The following is a 17,864-nucleotide window of genomic DNA, read 5'->3' on the forward strand; positions in this document are numbered from 1 at the left end:
ATAATCTTTAAATATTGGTAAATACATCATGATGGCTTTGGGTTTTTTCTGGCATTTTGGCAATTGCACCTTGCATAATGAACAATTTCAACAGTCACATAACACATCACCATCACCCAAACCCAACACTGAACAAACAGAGCAGTAATCATTTCTCAGTTCTGCCCTTCTCTTAAAAGATATTATATCCATGTTTTCCTGAGTGCCAGAAACCCTTGCAGGTCATCAGCTAACTTCATCATTGTCTACTGATTTGTGTGCAGTAGGAAGACTGGGCATTAGAAATCTAGGTGTGGAAATCTAGCACAACTGTCAGGGTTGAAGTTGTCACTGAGTGCTGGCAATATGCCATAAAACCCAGCTCCCTCACTTATGAAGGAGATAAAAATGATCTTTGTTTAAATCCTAAGAATGCTTTTAAGCAAATGCAAAGTGACAAAAGTTAAGATCTTTGGTGGGAGTGGGCTGGAGAATAAAGGACTACGAGAATTCTGAAATGGAAAAATTTGTGATCTGGGCCAAACCCAGCCATCTCTGTACTGAAAGGGACTGTAGAGAATCATGGATCATCAGGTTACTGCATGAGTCACATGCTGGTATTTTTTGTTTTCTCCCTGCTGCCCATTCACACCCACCATGACTCTAAATCAAAACTCAAACAACAAAATTGTCATATGTGGTCTCTCATATGTAGAATCTGGCAGGGAGTTAGTGGAAGACATGAAAGAAAAAGGGGGATTATTAGGGATGTGGAAGAGGAGAAGGGGGAGGGAGATAAGGAACAGTAATGGTGGGGTGAATATCGTCTAAGTGCATTACATGCATGTATGGTAATGTCATAGTGAAATCTTTTACTTTATGTAATTAATATAGGTTAATAAAAACTTGAAAGATCTCACTGTGGGAATAACAGTGTGTTTCTATCTAAGGTCCTTTCGTTTTTAGATTGACTAATCAGGAGTTACACAGTGATGAAAATTAACTCTGCTTATGGAATGTGGAAACAACTGGACCTTACAGAAACAGCAAGGCATGCTGCCTTCTGGTGAACGTGGTAGAAAAAACAGGCAAACTCCTTTGTGTTAGTCCTTGCCCCAGGCTGTCATACTTCTTTGCCAGCCTGAATACTGATTTGAACTTGGCACTGCCCAGTACTTTAGCTAGACAGCTGTACTCGCCTCAAAACCCTTTTGACCTACAATAGGTTACCTAAATCCAGCCTGCTTGGCATTATCTTGGAACCTATTTGTACCCTGAAAACACACTGTCACAGATTTCAGTACCATTCTCCATTCTGAGGTTTCTTCCCTTGGCATGTAGGTTCCTCAAACCCAACCTATCATCAATAAAACCCAACTTCAAAATGTGACAAGGCTGGGTAGTCAGCTCCCCTTACACACACTCTCCTTCAGTCTCTGAATGCTGATGTACGCCTGAAATGAGGGGGCTTAAAAAATCTTGTTGACATTGGTCTAAGATCTCTCTGTCTGAGGTACTATCAGGGATTTTGCAGGGCATTCATCAAAATCAAGCTGATGCAAGCATGAATACTCACAAGAAAGAGCCCTTTTATGCTGAAAACTGCTGAAGGCTGGAAAAGGGGCTAATTTATTTAAATTATCACTCTAAGTGTCAAGCCCCATACTTTCTGGAAGGAGCTGACAACTGTGGGTTAAAGAAAGTTTTCTCAAATTTATAAATAAGTTAGTGATGGTAGAAAGTTAACCTGGGAAATCAGAGTAACAGCAAAGTAATCTCCATTGGTGTTGACGCAGATGTAGGAAAATACAGTTTTTTGCTATTAAGCCTTTAAATGTCAGCAAATGGCAGTTTAGTAGATCATTTGCTAATAATGATTAAATTTCTCATTAAAATGTTTCCTTCATTATTCTTCAGGTAGAAATGTGTAATTCAATGATTGTTACATCAATTACACTTAAAAAGCTCATTAAAATACTGAAATATTATCTCTTGTAGTCAGAGTACTTTAAGAGTACTGTACTAATTATAAAAGAAATAAACTCTTATAATAGCACCATTTGAACTGATGCCTTATAAATTCTTAATGTAAAGCTAACATGTAAAGTTTAAATCAAATATATAGACCCAATAAAACAAAACCTTTTTAATCTTGTTTTACCTTCAAAAAGACTCTGATTATTGTAATTAAATAATGCATGATATAATAAAGATCTAGAGTGTGTGATTATTTCATTGGCAATTGAATATCTGTGCTTTTTATTTATGCAAGCAATGTATCACAGGCAATATGCATCAAGCATTAAAATATTGATACAATTACACCTAGACTGCTGAACTAATAAAAAAAATCTGTGACATGACTCTTCTGATGATACTAGGACAGTTTGAAATCCTTTTTAAATTTTAATACTCTGATGCGCTGGGTTATGCTAATTTTGCTAAGAAATAATGCCGCCAAGATTCACTGTTGTGCTTTTTTATTCCTGCATGTGAACAAATCCAGTTTTGCTCTGCATCACTAACAAGTAGCATTTGCTTCTGTTCACATTTGACCATTTTTTATTGTTATTTTTGAGAGAGATTTAAGAAAGCAGTGAGGTTTTGGGTTAGTTCGTTTGATTTTTGAAATGTATTCATTTATGTTGTAGTGATCCTGCTCTAAGATTCTCATTTACCAAGTTGCACAGTTCTTTTAAACATTCAAATGCATTTTGTCCTTAAGTCCTTTCTCAACCCAGTGAAGGGTTAGGGAAAATTTTTCTTGAGCTCCTTTGTCTGGCAAGAGACTACATAGGGCCATCCCAGAAGTCACTTAGGGAAGCAATAGATGACAGAATTTTTTTGCTGCCATGTGCACACCTGGGGTTCAGTGTTACATAGCTGACCCATTTTCTCACCTGCAGAAATTGACCAAAAGTGCCATTGTTCTGTACACAAAAGAGTGATTTAATACATAATTATTGACTTAAAAACACAGTAACAGAAACAGATTTTCCTGTCCATTTGAATGCTGAAATGTTTGTATGATGCTGGGGACTTACTTGGCTTCTAAAAGATTTAAACCCCTGCCCTGGGTAGAGTAGATGTTTTCTGTTATCCCACCTGGCAGCACAAGGCCAAAAATAATCACATAGCTCACTTTCTTTTGGTGAGCAGCCTGGAGTAGTCCAGGCTGGCCTAGAACTCATGATCCTTGGTCACAGCCTCCCAAGTGCTGGCATTGTATGTATGAACCACCACACCTGGTTGCATAGTTCACTTCTGTGTTTTATGGTGGAGGTGCCAATTGCCCCCCAGAGGTAAAGGGGTTCACAACCATACCTGCTTTTGAGCAAGGCTCAGATTGGGATGAAATCTGATAGGATTTATATCATTGTCTGACCCAGTCCCCTCAGTGATAGTATCTGAGGCTTGATAAACACACTGGTCCTTAAATAAAAGCTGCCTGACATCTTTGCTTTCCGAAGAGGTGCCAGGTATAATATGGAGCTCTGAACGAAATGAGAATTGTTGAGCCTACAAACAGGATATATACATTGTAGCAATTTAATTGCATTTTAAGACCCTAGAGTTGTACTCTAGAACTTAAGTCCCATCTTCACCTGTCCTAGTGACTATAGTTCCCTTTATAGCAATGTCAAGTGTATTTGCACCTTCTTTTCCTATATAAATAAGGAGCAATGGCTGGCGATGATATGACACAGTTGATCATCATGAATGTCTATAGGATGTCATATTTATGCTCTTCTCCTTAGCTTAAATCTTACTCAGGTTCTAATAGCAAACAGTCCAGTTACAGTGGGCTGGCACTGCAAAGCATCTGCTCAATTCAGATAAATAAGACCAATGTGTTTGGAGGGCAAAGTTCCAATACAAGTGGTCTGCCATTTCATTTGGAGATGCAATTCTTATGCAGCATAAATAACAAAGGGGAAAGGAATCATTTGCTAATTGATTAATTATCTTGTAAATGAATTACAAACCTGTGGCATGTTAGTTAGGAGCCTAGAGAAGACCTGCTTTCTTTTCTCCTTTGAGTTTGTAAGTTAAGTACAAGTGAGGATGAGGCTTCACGCGCAAAGCTGGTGTCTGTCATACCAGGAGGCCGCAGCCATGATGCACTTGCCATTTTCTCAGTATTGGAAAAACCTCCGTTGTCGGATGCAGGTATGGGTGTGTGCATACTTAGAAAGAAAAGAAAAATAAATTTCACTCAAAACACTTCTCTAAGTTAACAGTTCTGTTGGGGATGTGGAGCCATCCTTCATTACCTTTATTTTTACATGCTGTAAATGAGCAGAGTCATGCTGAATAACAATCTTTTGTGGACTAAAAGCACCAAGGATTAAAGATCAGAGAGAGAAGTGTTCGCAAAGTGCAAAAGCTGGTGGGGTTGCAGTGCCTCGATAACCGCAGAGGAGCAATAATTAATATTCCCGCTTCCTAGGCAAAGGGCAATTGGCCTTCCAAAGGGGCACCTATTGCACTGCCCCCCTCCCTGTATGAAGATGGCTGATTTAGTCAGGAAGGTGACAGTTAAGGCTTTTTGCTGGCGGAAATTTTGCATCTTCCCAGTGCCTGTTCCGACTTTACCACAGAGACTGTCCATCACGGTTGTTATGTATGCAGGCTGAGAGAACCCGCAGGGGATCCTAGTTATTTACACTCTTTTTCAAGCTTCGAAGCTGTTATAATCATTCGCTGTCAACTTTGTGCTGACACTGAATTTTACTTGTGTTTTTTATGCTCGGTTTGGGTCTAAAATACTGGCATCCATACCCTACACTGTAATTCCATGGGTGACTGAGCTGACCAGTCTATTCCTGTATTACTAACAGAGCCCTGGAATCCTGCTACATATGGAAATTTCAGGATTTGTTGATTGTGGATGATAAACAGGGTCCTCTAGCTTTGTGCTTTTATCCTGGCGGTGGCCTTCCACAATAAGCCCTGTGCCCTGTTTCATCTCATTACGTTTTCATCTTTAAGAACACCTAAGTATCAGTTTCCTTTGCCCCTGAGTTATAAAGTTGGAACAGGCTAATGTTCCCCCTGCAAAACCCATGGTAATTTCCAGTGGTTTCTGCTCTTCTCCAGATCCCTCGTAGAAGGTCAGGACTTGTGATCGCCCCTCGCCTTGCCTCTCCCCAGCCCTTTCTGCCTGTGTAAGTCAACCAAGAAGCCAGAAATGCATGCAGGATCCAGGTCAAAATAGAAGTGTTGTCCTGGGTGGTGTGAATGACAAGGGACAGATTATAAAGATCCTGGGTAAGGCCACCAGAGGAGTGTGAGTGATATGCTTTTAGACTTCATCAAGGGACATTTGCATGCTCAGACTTAAATGCCCTGTGTCCCAGTCATGCGGGGAATAAACACCTTTCTCTCACTTGTGAACAACATTTTTTCCATTAAGCCCAGGGCCTTAAACCTTTAATGATAGGGCAGCAAATGATTTCTCCATGTTTAAAATGTACTGTGTTTCCCTGCACCAGCCCCGTCCGCCAATATGAAAATTTCATGGACATCGGGGCCCAAAGGGAGTGATCCACAAAATGATATGACCCTGTTCTTAACTGGACTTGAAATAAAGCTGGTCAAGGAGCTTGTGTGCTTGGCCAATGTAATAAAGTAGACAAATAATTACCGAGCAAATCAAACACACTTACACCTCAGATGATTTTGAAATATTATCTATAATCGGGCACTTCTGTGCTAGGAGGAAAGGTTAATAAAGTAATTTAAAGAAGATTGTGTGGAGTATTATAGAATCAGAAGAGGGCTGGCGATCATAATTGTTAATCTCCTGAAACACCAGTTCTGCGTTGCACAAAGCAGCTATTTTAGTACATATTCTTATTGTGTATTCTACAATTACTATATTAGCTTGCTTAATTATCCTTTAAAAATATCTTACTTTAGATTTTTTTAGGGGCACAAAAAAGTTGATATGATTATTCTATCCTAGCAGACCTGCATTGTGTATGTCTGTCTTAGGACAGACCCATATCTTTGAAAATAAATTGTCCAGGTGTGTTAGGGAAAAGAGCAAAATTGGAGAAGTTTGGTTTGTCTTCTGTCAGTGGCATTGGATGGACGGGGAAATGACATAATTTTCAGTGTTAAAATTATTGGAATAAAGAAGAGTAATCCTGAGTTTGTTGGTGGTCATTCAAAATCCTTCAGAAAAGGCAAAGGTGTATAATTGTAGCTATATGGACAGAAAAGTCCAGCTACACTTTTAAGAAATCCATTTTTATCCAAAGTCTTGCAGAGGAGTTTCAGTCGCTCCTTCTGTTGAAGAATTAATTTGGTATAGAAGGGAAACAGGGGCTGCAGATCTATCAGAGGACATAGGCCCCACCTCTACCACTCGCTAATTGTACCTCAGAGCAGACTTATTATACCTCAGGCACAGTAGGAATAACAATAAGATCTGCCTCACCGGACTTTTGAAGGACATATGAAAAAGCTACTATAAACTTCAAATGCACTCTTAAGAATGCCGTTCATAATAATGCTTTGTTTTATTGAATTTCCCTCATGTGCATATTCTAATATTTTATGATATTTAAGTATTTAAAGATATTTCCTGCTTAGTCATCAACTATTTTGTCCCCTTCCAATGAAGCATATACTCAGTAAAACTTTATTTTTCGTGTTTTCCTTTGTACTTTGAATTTGCCCCTGGCTTGGCCCTGCTGAGTTTTCTGGTAAAACTTCTACCTCCTCTTGTCACTTTCCAACATTCCAACTGGCAATTGTTGAACCTCTCCTGTCCTCTCACATTCACTTTCTCCTTAACCTCCTTGAACTCATGTGTCTGTGCCTGCCATGCATTGAAATGGGCCTAGTGTTACATAGTCCCCGGGGGTGACATCATGACTCTAAGCCATGGCTCTGCCTATCTGTAGCACTTGGCTAGTATGCTGGAGACTTAGAGTGGCCCTCGACCTCTGTGACACAATGTGCTCCTGGTTAGCTGCCCACCTCAGCTTCATGTTTCTCCCTCCTCCTTCCTCCTGCCTGAGGAGGACATGCTATGGGCTCTACCTGAGACCTGACTCTCTCTCTTCATACCCATCCCAGGCTCTGTCCACTCCCACAGCTTCAAAGAGCCTCACTGCTGCTTGCTCTGCCTGGTTCCCTCTCTCAAGCTTCCAACCCCAATCCCTCCTAAGAACACAAATAAATACATATTTCTGTTTGCAGCTATATGGAGTTCTGCAGCCAGCAGGAATAACTATAGTTGTCAGAGTGACCAGATTTGAGGAAACTTTTTTAAGCTTCAGGTGAATTAGTTTCCTGCAGGTTGAAGCAATTGTGAAGTTGTTTGTTTTATGTGATTTTGGTCTAGAACTAAGTGAACTTCATAAAATATTGGTTTCTTCTGATAGAATTACCCACTAACCATCATTTCTCAGCACACTGGGGATTCAGAAAGAGACTTGCACTCTCATCCACTAATTGCCAGTATGGCTTTGGGACTTTGGGGATCTGACTTATACCCTGAGAATGCTGAGGACTTTTAGAAAGATTGAACTAAAGTGTCTATTAGTTGCTTTGTGGGTTAAGGTTTTCCATTTTCTCAGCAACAAATATAGCTCTTAGAATTCTTAGCAGTAACTAATGAGGTTTACAAGTTCAATTAAAATAAAAATAAAAAGTAAAGAAATGAAAGAAAAATATCAGAACATACTTTGACTGTCAGGTGGGGCCACACCCCAAGTAATTTTGTAACAAGGTTCTTTTATGCAGTTCTAGGGATTGAACCAGGGTCACTTGAGTCATCCCCTTAGTCTTTTTATTTGTATTTTGTCTTTCAGCTAGGGCCTTACTGTCTTTGCCTAGGCTGGCTTTGAACTCAAGATGCCCCTGCCTCTGCCTCCAAAGTAGCTGGGATTACAGGCATGTATTGTCACACCTGACTTGTGGCAAGACTCTGTTTTCCTCCTGGGAGGTGAGAACATGTCTCTTGCAGGCCTTGATGGAAGCTGAAGTCGGTACCACAAATGTCCAGTGTGTGTTAGCAAAAGCATGGCTGTTCTCTGAATCTGACAGCTGAAATGTATACTCTCCTGATTTCTTCTGTGATTAATGCCAAATCCCTATGGAGAGCTGGATGACTTTCTCAAGGAAAACTCTTGCACTCAGGGTAGGATCATAGGGTGGCAGGTGGCAGGGAAGGATGAGAAAATTGTAATGTGTGAAGGAAAATCAAGGAAACAAGATCTCTCTTCACTTCTCAACTTTGGAACTCAACTACCATAAATTTACATGTCCTGCTGCTTCCTTTCTGCTTCTGATCCCATGTTGCTATTCTGTTTGGTTGAAACTTTAGGATATGAAGCCACCAGTAGAATATGCCAGATTGGTCAGAACAGAGAGCTAATGGGCATCATTTTTTTTCAATAATGCTTTCCTTTGTGTTTCCAAATAAAAGCTCCAAATATAGTGCATTTCTGTCTGCACAGGTGAATTCTAGAGGACAGGAGAGTGGCAGCATGTGATTTCAAGTATGAAAATATCAGTACTATGTAGTGCTGGCCAAGAATTGATTGGCAAAATTGAATTATTAATATCAGCTCTGCATTGTTGATTCCTCTCCCTTCTGCCTCCCTCTCTCTCTCCCTTCCTTTCTTCCTTCCGTCTTGTCTATCCTTCCTTTATTCTATCTTCCCTTCCTGTTATCCTTTCTCTTTTGGATATAATATAGATTGGTTTTATTTACTATTACTGACTTAAAATGATTTGTCACATTTCCTTGCTTTAAATGCTCATGTTAGTTATTGTACTGCTCAGTATTTCTTACCTATATTTCCACACAGGGTTAGAATGTCCCTGCAACCTATGGAGATGTAAAGATACGCACAGTGAAAAGTAGAAGAAAGAAATAGCGTAAACTGTTGTATGACTTTATGTAAGTAAGGTCAGAGCACAACAGTGTAAGACTCTTTCTTTAAACAGGGTGAAAGAATTTCATACCATGAGTACTTGATAGCCAAGGCAGAACAGCTTAGGAAAGTAATATAGACATAGTAATTACTTTCATCTGGCAAAATATTTCAGTCAGCAATGACTAGCAATAAAATAAAATGATCACCTTTAGTATATCTATTACAAAAACAATCGTCTAAAATAAGAATGGTTTAAAATACTTGGTGGAATATAAAGCACTGATACAAGAGACTCCCTTCTCTCTCTCTCTTTCTCTCTGTCTCTGTCACCACACACACACACACACACACACACACACACACACAAACACACTTTCCTCAGAGCCCACAGACTATGTTTACAGCAATTTACTTGAAATTTAGGGGCTTTTATAAGAAAAAACATACACCAATTAAGGATTTATAAATAAATATACTGTTATAACCACTATCTTTTGTAAAATGAGTTTTCTTTTAGCTTTTAAGGTTTATAGAAATCACTTATCTGTCCCTTAAAAGATTCCTATTTTTTCTCCCCACCCCCCTTTTATAAATACAGTGAATGTGAAACATCTTTATTCCAGTCGTAATATCATCTGATAGGAGTTAATCCCTTCTTAGGCATAGCTTTTCTTGGGCCTTTGGAATATAGAAATGTGCTTTTTACTGCAAGGCATTTTACTTAAGCACTGATCTATTCTTAATGCTTAATTGTCTTTCAAAAAAGACCACCAAGCAAAATGAACACAGTCTTCAAAGTTCTTTCCTTGGGAGTCGTATGATATCCTGTGGCCCATTATTTTGTCTGCGAAGGTCATGGATCAAGGGCAGCTCAGTGCCTGTGGTTTGGACGTGGCTATCGGCTTTGACAGGATGATGCAGTCCGTGCTGAGATCCTAATCTGTCAGAAAAAGTCTATTAAGTTTGAGCCCTTAAGCTGTCTCAGCCAAATCAGGGGTACCAAAGTTACATTTGTTTTTGTGATGACCATTCATTTTGGTCAAATGAAGAAATTGCTCGTGTGCATTTTGTGGCTTCAGGGGCAAAATCTGTGAATGTCATGTATCTTTTAGCTTCTCTGCTTTTTCAGAGACATTATTGAGAAGACACTTATGAAAAAAAATCATTTTTACTGCAGCTGTTTATAAGTCACCTTGATCATAAAAGAAAAGAAGCAAAAGAGAGGTAATCAGAAGCTGGGTTTCTTTCTCTTGGTGAGCTGCTAAGTTGGTTAGCACAAGGCACTGAAGTGCTGGGCACAGAAGGTGTGTTGACTCAGACTTAGTTAATAGGAAGGAGTGGGCCCAGGACTTTTATCTCTGAAACTCTTCATGGTTTTTTAAAACCAGTGGTATAGCCAAATCAGTGAAGATCTGAATCTTCCCTCTTAGATCCTAGATTATAGCTGTATTGCTCAATTTTTTTTTCACTGATAAAAGATCTTTGGTTTTGGAACAAAGCTGTCTAGGGAGAGCAACCTGATCCATAGCAGCCACAAAGGTAGAATTAATTTTTCTTCTTTAAAAAGATTCAATTTTTAGTTAACTAGTTAAAGAGTTTGATTCACATGCTGTTAGTCTAAACTTGACTTTCTAGTAAGAAAATGTTTAAAAAGTAAAAAAGGGCATTCAATACATGCCATGTCTCATCCTAACAGGACCAGACATGGCAAACTTAGTGAGACTGTCAGGGGAGAGTTTGGGCAACACATATCACAGATGAAGCAACTGAGGCTGGAAATGAGTGAACAGTTAGCTTGCCCAGACCACTAATAGCAGAAAAACTTTTAGAATCTACACAGACTCTCATGAAATTGAGGTTTTCCTAGCCAACACTCACCCAAAGCTTTGTCACCTCCTCTGAGTCACTTTCTTTTTATTTTTTTAAGTACTGGGGTCTGGAGTTTGAACTCAGGGCCTCATGCTTCCTAGGCAGGTGCTCTATCATTTGAATCACTCCACCAGCTTGTCACCTCTTCAGAGACCAAAATTTTTCTTGATGTTCATTACTCCAATATTAAGAAAATATACATAATAGTAGTTCTTCTATGGGTCAAAAACCAAGCTGATTTGACAAAGGGACAATCTCTTCAATAAATAGCATTAGAAAAACTGGACATACACATGCAGTAGAATGAGAGTGAACCTTTGTCTAACACCATATACAAAAACCAGCACAAACCATTTTGAAGACTAATGTTAGACTTACAACTTTAAAACTTCTGAAAGGAAACTCTAGAAGGAAGATTTCTGACATTGGTCTGAGCAATGTTTTTGATCTCACCCTGAAAACATAGATTGCAAAGCAAAAACAGACAAGTAAGGTTTCAGTGAACTTAAAAGCTGCTCCACACCAAAGAAGATGGTCACCAGAGTGAGAAGGGAACCTACAAAATAGAAGGGAACATTTGTAAGCAGTCTACTGGATAGGAGTTAATAGCCAAAAGATGTAAGGAACTCAAATGACTCAAGAGCCATAAAAACAATAACCATATTCAAAATTGGAAAGGGGCCTGAACAGACACTTCTCCAAAGAAGATATATAGATGGCCCACAGGCAATTTGAAAGATAAGAAAAATTCTCAATGTCATTAATCATTAGGGAAATGCAAATAAATACCACAATGACATATCAGCTCATACAAATAGCTACTATAAAAACAAAAAATTAATGTGCTGGCAAAGAAGTAAAGAAAATGGAATCCTTGCATTGTTAGCAAGAATGTAAATTGGTATAGTCATTATGGAAAATAATAATGAGATTCCTCAAAAATTAAAAGTAGGACTACTTATGATCTAGCAATCTTTTTTTTTCTTTTTTCTTTCTTTATTATTTTTTTACTCATATTTGCATACAATGTTTGGGTCATTTCTCCCCCCTTCCCCCACCCCCTCCCTTACCACCCAGTCTGCCCCATCCCTCTCCCTCCTACACTCTCTCTACTCTGCAGAAACTATTTTGCCCTTATCTCTAATTTTGTTGAAGAAAGAGTATAAGCAATAATAAGAAGGAACAAGGGTTTTTGCTAGTTGAGCTAAGGATAGCTATACAGGGAGTTGACGTGCATTGATTTCCTGTGCATGTGTGTTACCTTCTAGGTTAATTCTTCTTGATCTAACCTTTTCTCTAGTTCCTGGTCCCCTTCTCCTATTGGCCTCAGTTGCTTTAAAGTATCTGCTTTAGTTTCTCTGTGTTGAGGACAACAAATGCTATCTAGTTTTTTAGGTATCTTACCTATCCTCATATCTCCCTTGTGTGCTCTCACTTTATCATGTGATCAAAGTCCAATGCCCTTGTTGTGTTTGCCCTTAATCTAATGTCTGCATTTGAGGGAGAATATATGATTTTTGGTCTTTTGGGCCAGGCTAACCTCACTCAGAATGATGTTCTCCAATTCCATCCATTTACCAGCAAATGATAACATTTGGTTCTTCTTCACGGCTGAATAAAATTCCATTGTGTATAAATACCACATTTTCTTAATCCATTCATCAGTAGTGGGGCATCTTGGCTGTTTCCATAATTTGGCTACTGTGAATAGTGCTGCAATAAACATGGGTTTGCAGGTGCCTCTGGAGTAACCTGTGTCACAATCTTTTGGGTATATCCCCAAGAATGGTATTGCTGGATCAAATGGTAGATCAATGTCTAGCTTTTTAAGTAGCCTCCCAATTATTTTCCAGAGTGGTTGTACTAGTTTACATTCCCACCACCAGTGTAAGAGGGTTCCTTTTCCCCCTGCATCCTCGCCAACACCTGTCGTTAGTGGTGTTGCTGATGATGGCTATTCTAACAGGGGTGAGGTAGAATCTTAGTGTGGTTTTAATTTGCATTTCCTTTATTGCTAGAGATGGTGAGCATTTTTTCATGTGTTTTTTGGCCATTTGAATTTCTTCTTTTGAGAAAGTTCTGTTTAGTTCACTTGCCCATTTCTTTATTGGTTCATTAGTTTTGGGAGAATTTAGTTTTTTAAGTTCCCTATATATTCTGGTTATCAGTCCTTCGTCTGATGTGCAGCTGGCAAATATTTTCTCCCACTCTAGGTGGGTCTCTTCAGTTTAGAGACCATTTCTTCTGTTGAGCAGAAGCTTTTTAGTTTTATGAAGTCCCATTTATCTATGCTATCTCTTAGTTGCTGTGCTGCTGGGGTTCCATTGAGAAAGTTCTTACCTATACCTACTAATTCCAGAGTATTTCCTACTCTTTCTTGTATCAACTTTAGAGTTTGTGGTCTGATATTAAGATCCTTGATCCATTTTGAGTTAATATTGGTATAGGGTGATATACATGGATCTAGTTTCAGTTTTTTGCAGACTGCTAACCAGTTTCCCCAGCAGTTTTTGTTGAAGAGGCTTCTTTTTCTCCATCGTATATTTTTAGCACCTTTGTCAAAGACAAGTTGATTATAGTTGTGTGGCTTCATATCTGGGTCCTCTATTCTGTTCCACTGGTCTTCATGTCTGTTTTTGTGCCAGTATCTTGCTGTTTTTATTGTTATTGCTTTGTAATATAGTTTGAAGTCAGGTATTGTGATACCTCCAGCGTTGTTCTTTTTACTGAGTATTGCCTTGGCTATTTGAAGCCTCTTGTGTTTCCATATAAATTTCACAGTAGATTCTTCAATCTCTTTAATGAATGTGATTGGAATTTTGATGGGAATTGCATTAAACATGTAGATTACTTTTGGGAGTATAGACATTTTTACAATGTTGATTCTACCAATGCATGAGCATGGGCGATCTCTCCACTTTCTATAGTCTTCCTCAATCTCTTTCTTCAGAAGTTTATAGTTTTCCTTGTAGAGGTAAAACTTAACACATCCTTTGTTAAGTTTACAACTAGGTATTTGAGTTTTTTGAGGTTATTGTAAATGGAATTGTTTTCATATATTCTTTCTCAGTTTGTTCATTATTAGTGTATAGAAATGCTAATGATTTTTCTATGTTGATTTTATATCCTGCTACCTTGCTATAGCTATTGATGGTGTCTAGGAGCTTTTGAGTATAGTTTTTTGGGTCTTTAAGGTATAGGATCATATCATCTGCAAATAGGGATATTTTGACAGTTTGTTTACCTATTTGTATTCCTTTTATTCCTTCTTCTTGCCTAATTGCTCTGGCTAGGAATTCCAATACTATGTTGAATAGGAGTGGAGATAGTGGGCATCCTTGTCTGGTTCCTGATTTTTGAGGGAATGGTTTCAGTTTTTCTCCGTTAAATATAATGCTGGCTGTAGGTTTGTCATATATAGCTTTTTTGATATTGAGGTACTTTCCTTCTATTCCTAGTTTTCTTAGAGCTTTTATCATGAAATGGTGTTAGATCTTATCAAAGGCTTTTTCTGCATCTATTGAGATGTTCAAGTCGTCTTTGTCTTTACTTCTGTTAATGTGGTTTATTACGTTTATTGATTTTCATATGTTTAACCACCCATGCATTCCTGGGATGAAGCCTACTTGGTCGTGGTTAATGATCTTTTTGATGTTTTGTTGAGTTTGGTTTGCCATTATTTTATTGGGGTTTTGCATCATTCTTCATTAAGGAGATTGGCTTATGGTTCTCTTTTTTGGAGGTGTCTTATTCTTTTTGAATAAGTGTAATACTGGCTTCATAAAATGTGTTAGGCAGTTTTCCTTCCCTTTCTATTTTGTGGAACAGTTTAAGGAGAGTTGGTATCAGTTTTTCCTTAAAAGTCTGATAGAGGAGAGATTCCAAGATGGCGGATAGAGGCAGGAAGCAGAAAGCGAGCTTCCTATAGTGAAATCTTGGAGAGAGGCTGGAGACACACTTTACAGGCATAATCACTGAGAATAGGCATTACTTTGACCCCTCCACATCTCCAACCGGTGCAGAGAATCTCCACTTCACGTTAAACAGAGAAACGAGGAGGGCCCCCGGGCTGCCAGTTGCTGGCGCCCAGACAGCTTGGGAAGATGCAAACCAGGTGAGCTTCACAGTACCACAGTACTCCCACAGACAAGCCTGGGCCAGAGCAGCATAGCTCCCTGGACAGACTGACCTCCACCCGAGGAAAAAAGAGAAACTGACTAATAAGCAATAAAGACACGAGGGAAAGAGGGTGGGGCGCCCTGAGCGCCGAAGATTGGGGGAAGGGAATCCTTCCCGGGACTGTAAATAAACAAGCCGGGCGGGCCGGAAAGCCTCTGGCGGGAGCGGGGGCATGCACCCAGCAACCAGGAGTGGGAAAGCTTGTGAAAGTGGCAGTGGGAGGAAAACTCCACAGGAGAGGAGGGAAGATCCACTCCCCACGTGAACTGTAACAAACATGGCAGCTGGCAGAAGCAGCAGGACCGCCCAGTAATCAGGAGCAGGAAACCTTGTGAAAGTGGCGGTGGGAGGAAAACTCCACAGGAGAGGGGGGAAGACCCACCTCCCACATGAACTGTAAATAAACACGCAGGCCTGAGAACGCGGGTGCAGTGTCACCTTTCCAGCGCTTGGAAAGGGGAAAGCCTGTAGCAGAAGCTCACGCACAGGAGAACTCTGAAAAAACAAAGCCTTCAGGGCCATGTGAGTGTTAAGCTCACCCCTGAGATCTGCATAAATAATGCCTCCAGCAACAGCAGGCTGACAGCAGTGGGCAGGCAAGCCACAGCTGCAGATACCATTCTCAGAACTGTCTCCAGACTCTTTTTTTTTCTTTTTCTCCCTACCTTTGAACAACTGAATTACACCTGCAAGCAGAAAAACTTACTGAAACTGTATTGCATTTGAACTTGGGACACTTGGGTTTTTGTGTGTGTGTGTGTGTGTGTGTGTGTGTGTGTGTGTGTGTGTAGTTTTGTTCTACTTTATGCGTCCCCTTTGATGAGACAAGTACAGAACAATATCTGAGGCACCATCTCCAGAATTGGAGACTGAGACAGACACACAAATTATTAAGACTGAAACTTAATTGCATTTGACCTTGGAGGTTTTTTGGTTTTTTGTTTTTTTTTTTAATTTTTCTATTTTTCATCTTATTTTAATTCATTTTTATATATAGATATTTCTTTCATTTACTTATTTTTTATTTTTATTCTTATCTTTTTTTTTTTGATTTTCAATCCTCTCTCTGTCTCTCTAATGTCTGTTCAGCTTACTGTCAATTAGTACACTAAGGCTCCCTGTTTATACCTTTGAAACTTTCTTGTCTGCAACCTTGTTCTGCTTTCTCCCTCTTGTCTGTGTATTTGTTTTCTCCTATTCTTTAACTTCTTGCTTTCCATCTCAGCTCACCCTTCCATTCTAAATATTACCATTGTTATTATTACAAGCTAGAAAATACTTAATTGCACACAGTACAGGGACAGTAACAACACCAAAGACAATGATGGGAAGACAGAAAAAACAGGGAAACCAGTTTCCCCACAGCAAAAAATTAGTAGAGGAAACAGAGGGGATGAAGAGAACAGAAACTCAGATCCAGACTCCAACAAAATGAAGATAAACTATGCCAAAGAACCCAATGAGGCCCACAAGAATAATTTAAAAGAAGACATACTACAAGTACTCAATGAGAATTTTATAGAGATGATACTGGATAGGGTCAACCAAAATGTACAGGAGACACTCAAGAAATTCCAAGACAACAAAAATAGAGCATTTGAAAAAGCAAGAGAAGAAATAAAGGAAACCATAGAAGCACTGTATAAACACCAATGTGAAAGAGAGAACATGATGAATAAATGGATAAATGAACTCAGGACAAAAATAGACAACATTAAAGAGGAAAACAGCCAGGATATGGAAAACCTCAGAAAAAAGAATGAAACAGAACTGCAAAACAAAACGGAAGGTTAATCCAGCAGAATGAAAAAACAGAAGACAGAATCTCAGAATTTGAAGATGATATGGCAATTAAAGGAAAAACCGAAGAACTATTAATTAAACAACTCAAGACCTGTGAAAAGAAAATGCAAGAACTCACTGACTCCATCAAAAGAGCAAACCTGAGAATCATGGGCATTGAAGAAGGAGAAGAGGTGCAAGCAAAGTGAATGCGTAAGCTAGTCAACAAAATAATAATGGAAAATTTCCCAAATCTAGAGAAAGATATACCCGTACAGATGCAAAGGCCTCCAGGACACCTAACAGACCAGATCAAAATAGAACTACTCCACGACATATCATCATTAAAACAACAAGATCAGAAACTAAGGGAAGAATATTGAAGGCTGTAAGAGAGAAAAAACAAGTAACATACAAAGGTAAACCCATCAAAATCACAGCAGACTTCTCAACAGAAACATTAAAAGCAAGAAGAACTTGGGGTGAGAGCTTCCAGATGACTGAATGAAAATAACTTCAACTCCAGGATACTCTACCCAGCAAAACTATCATTCAAAATAGATGGAGCAATAAAAGTCTTCCATGATAAGCCGAAACTAAAACAATATGTGACCACAAAGCCACCACTACAAAAGATTCTGCAAGGGATTCTGCACACAGAAAGTGAAACCCAACTTAACCATGCAAAGACAGGCAGCACCAAACCACAGGAAAAGAAAAAGCAAGACAGTAGAGAGTAACCTCACTTAGGTACACACAATCGAACCTTCAAATACTAAGACAACTAAATGACAGGAATCACCACATACCTATCAGTACTAATGCTTAATGTTAATGGACTTAATTCACCCATCAAAAGGCACCGCTTGACAAAATAAATTAAAAAGGAAGATCCAACAATTTGTTGCTTACAGGAGACCCATCTCACTGATAGAAATAAGCATAGGCTTAGGATGAAAGGCTGGAAGAAGATTTACCAAGCGAATGGCCGCCAAAAACAGGCAGGAGTAGCAATACTTATCTCTGACAAAGTAGACTTCAAACCTACATTGATCAAACGAGATAAAGAAGGACATTCCATACTAATAAAAGGGGAAATAGACCAAAAGGAAATAATAATCATCAATCTGTATGCACCCAATGTCAATGCACCCAATT

This window comes from Castor canadensis, chromosome 12 (assembly GCF_047511655.1).
Source record: "Castor canadensis chromosome 12, mCasCan1.hap1v2, whole genome shotgun sequence".
NCBI lineage: Eukaryota > Metazoa > Chordata > Mammalia > Rodentia > Castoridae > Castor > Castor canadensis.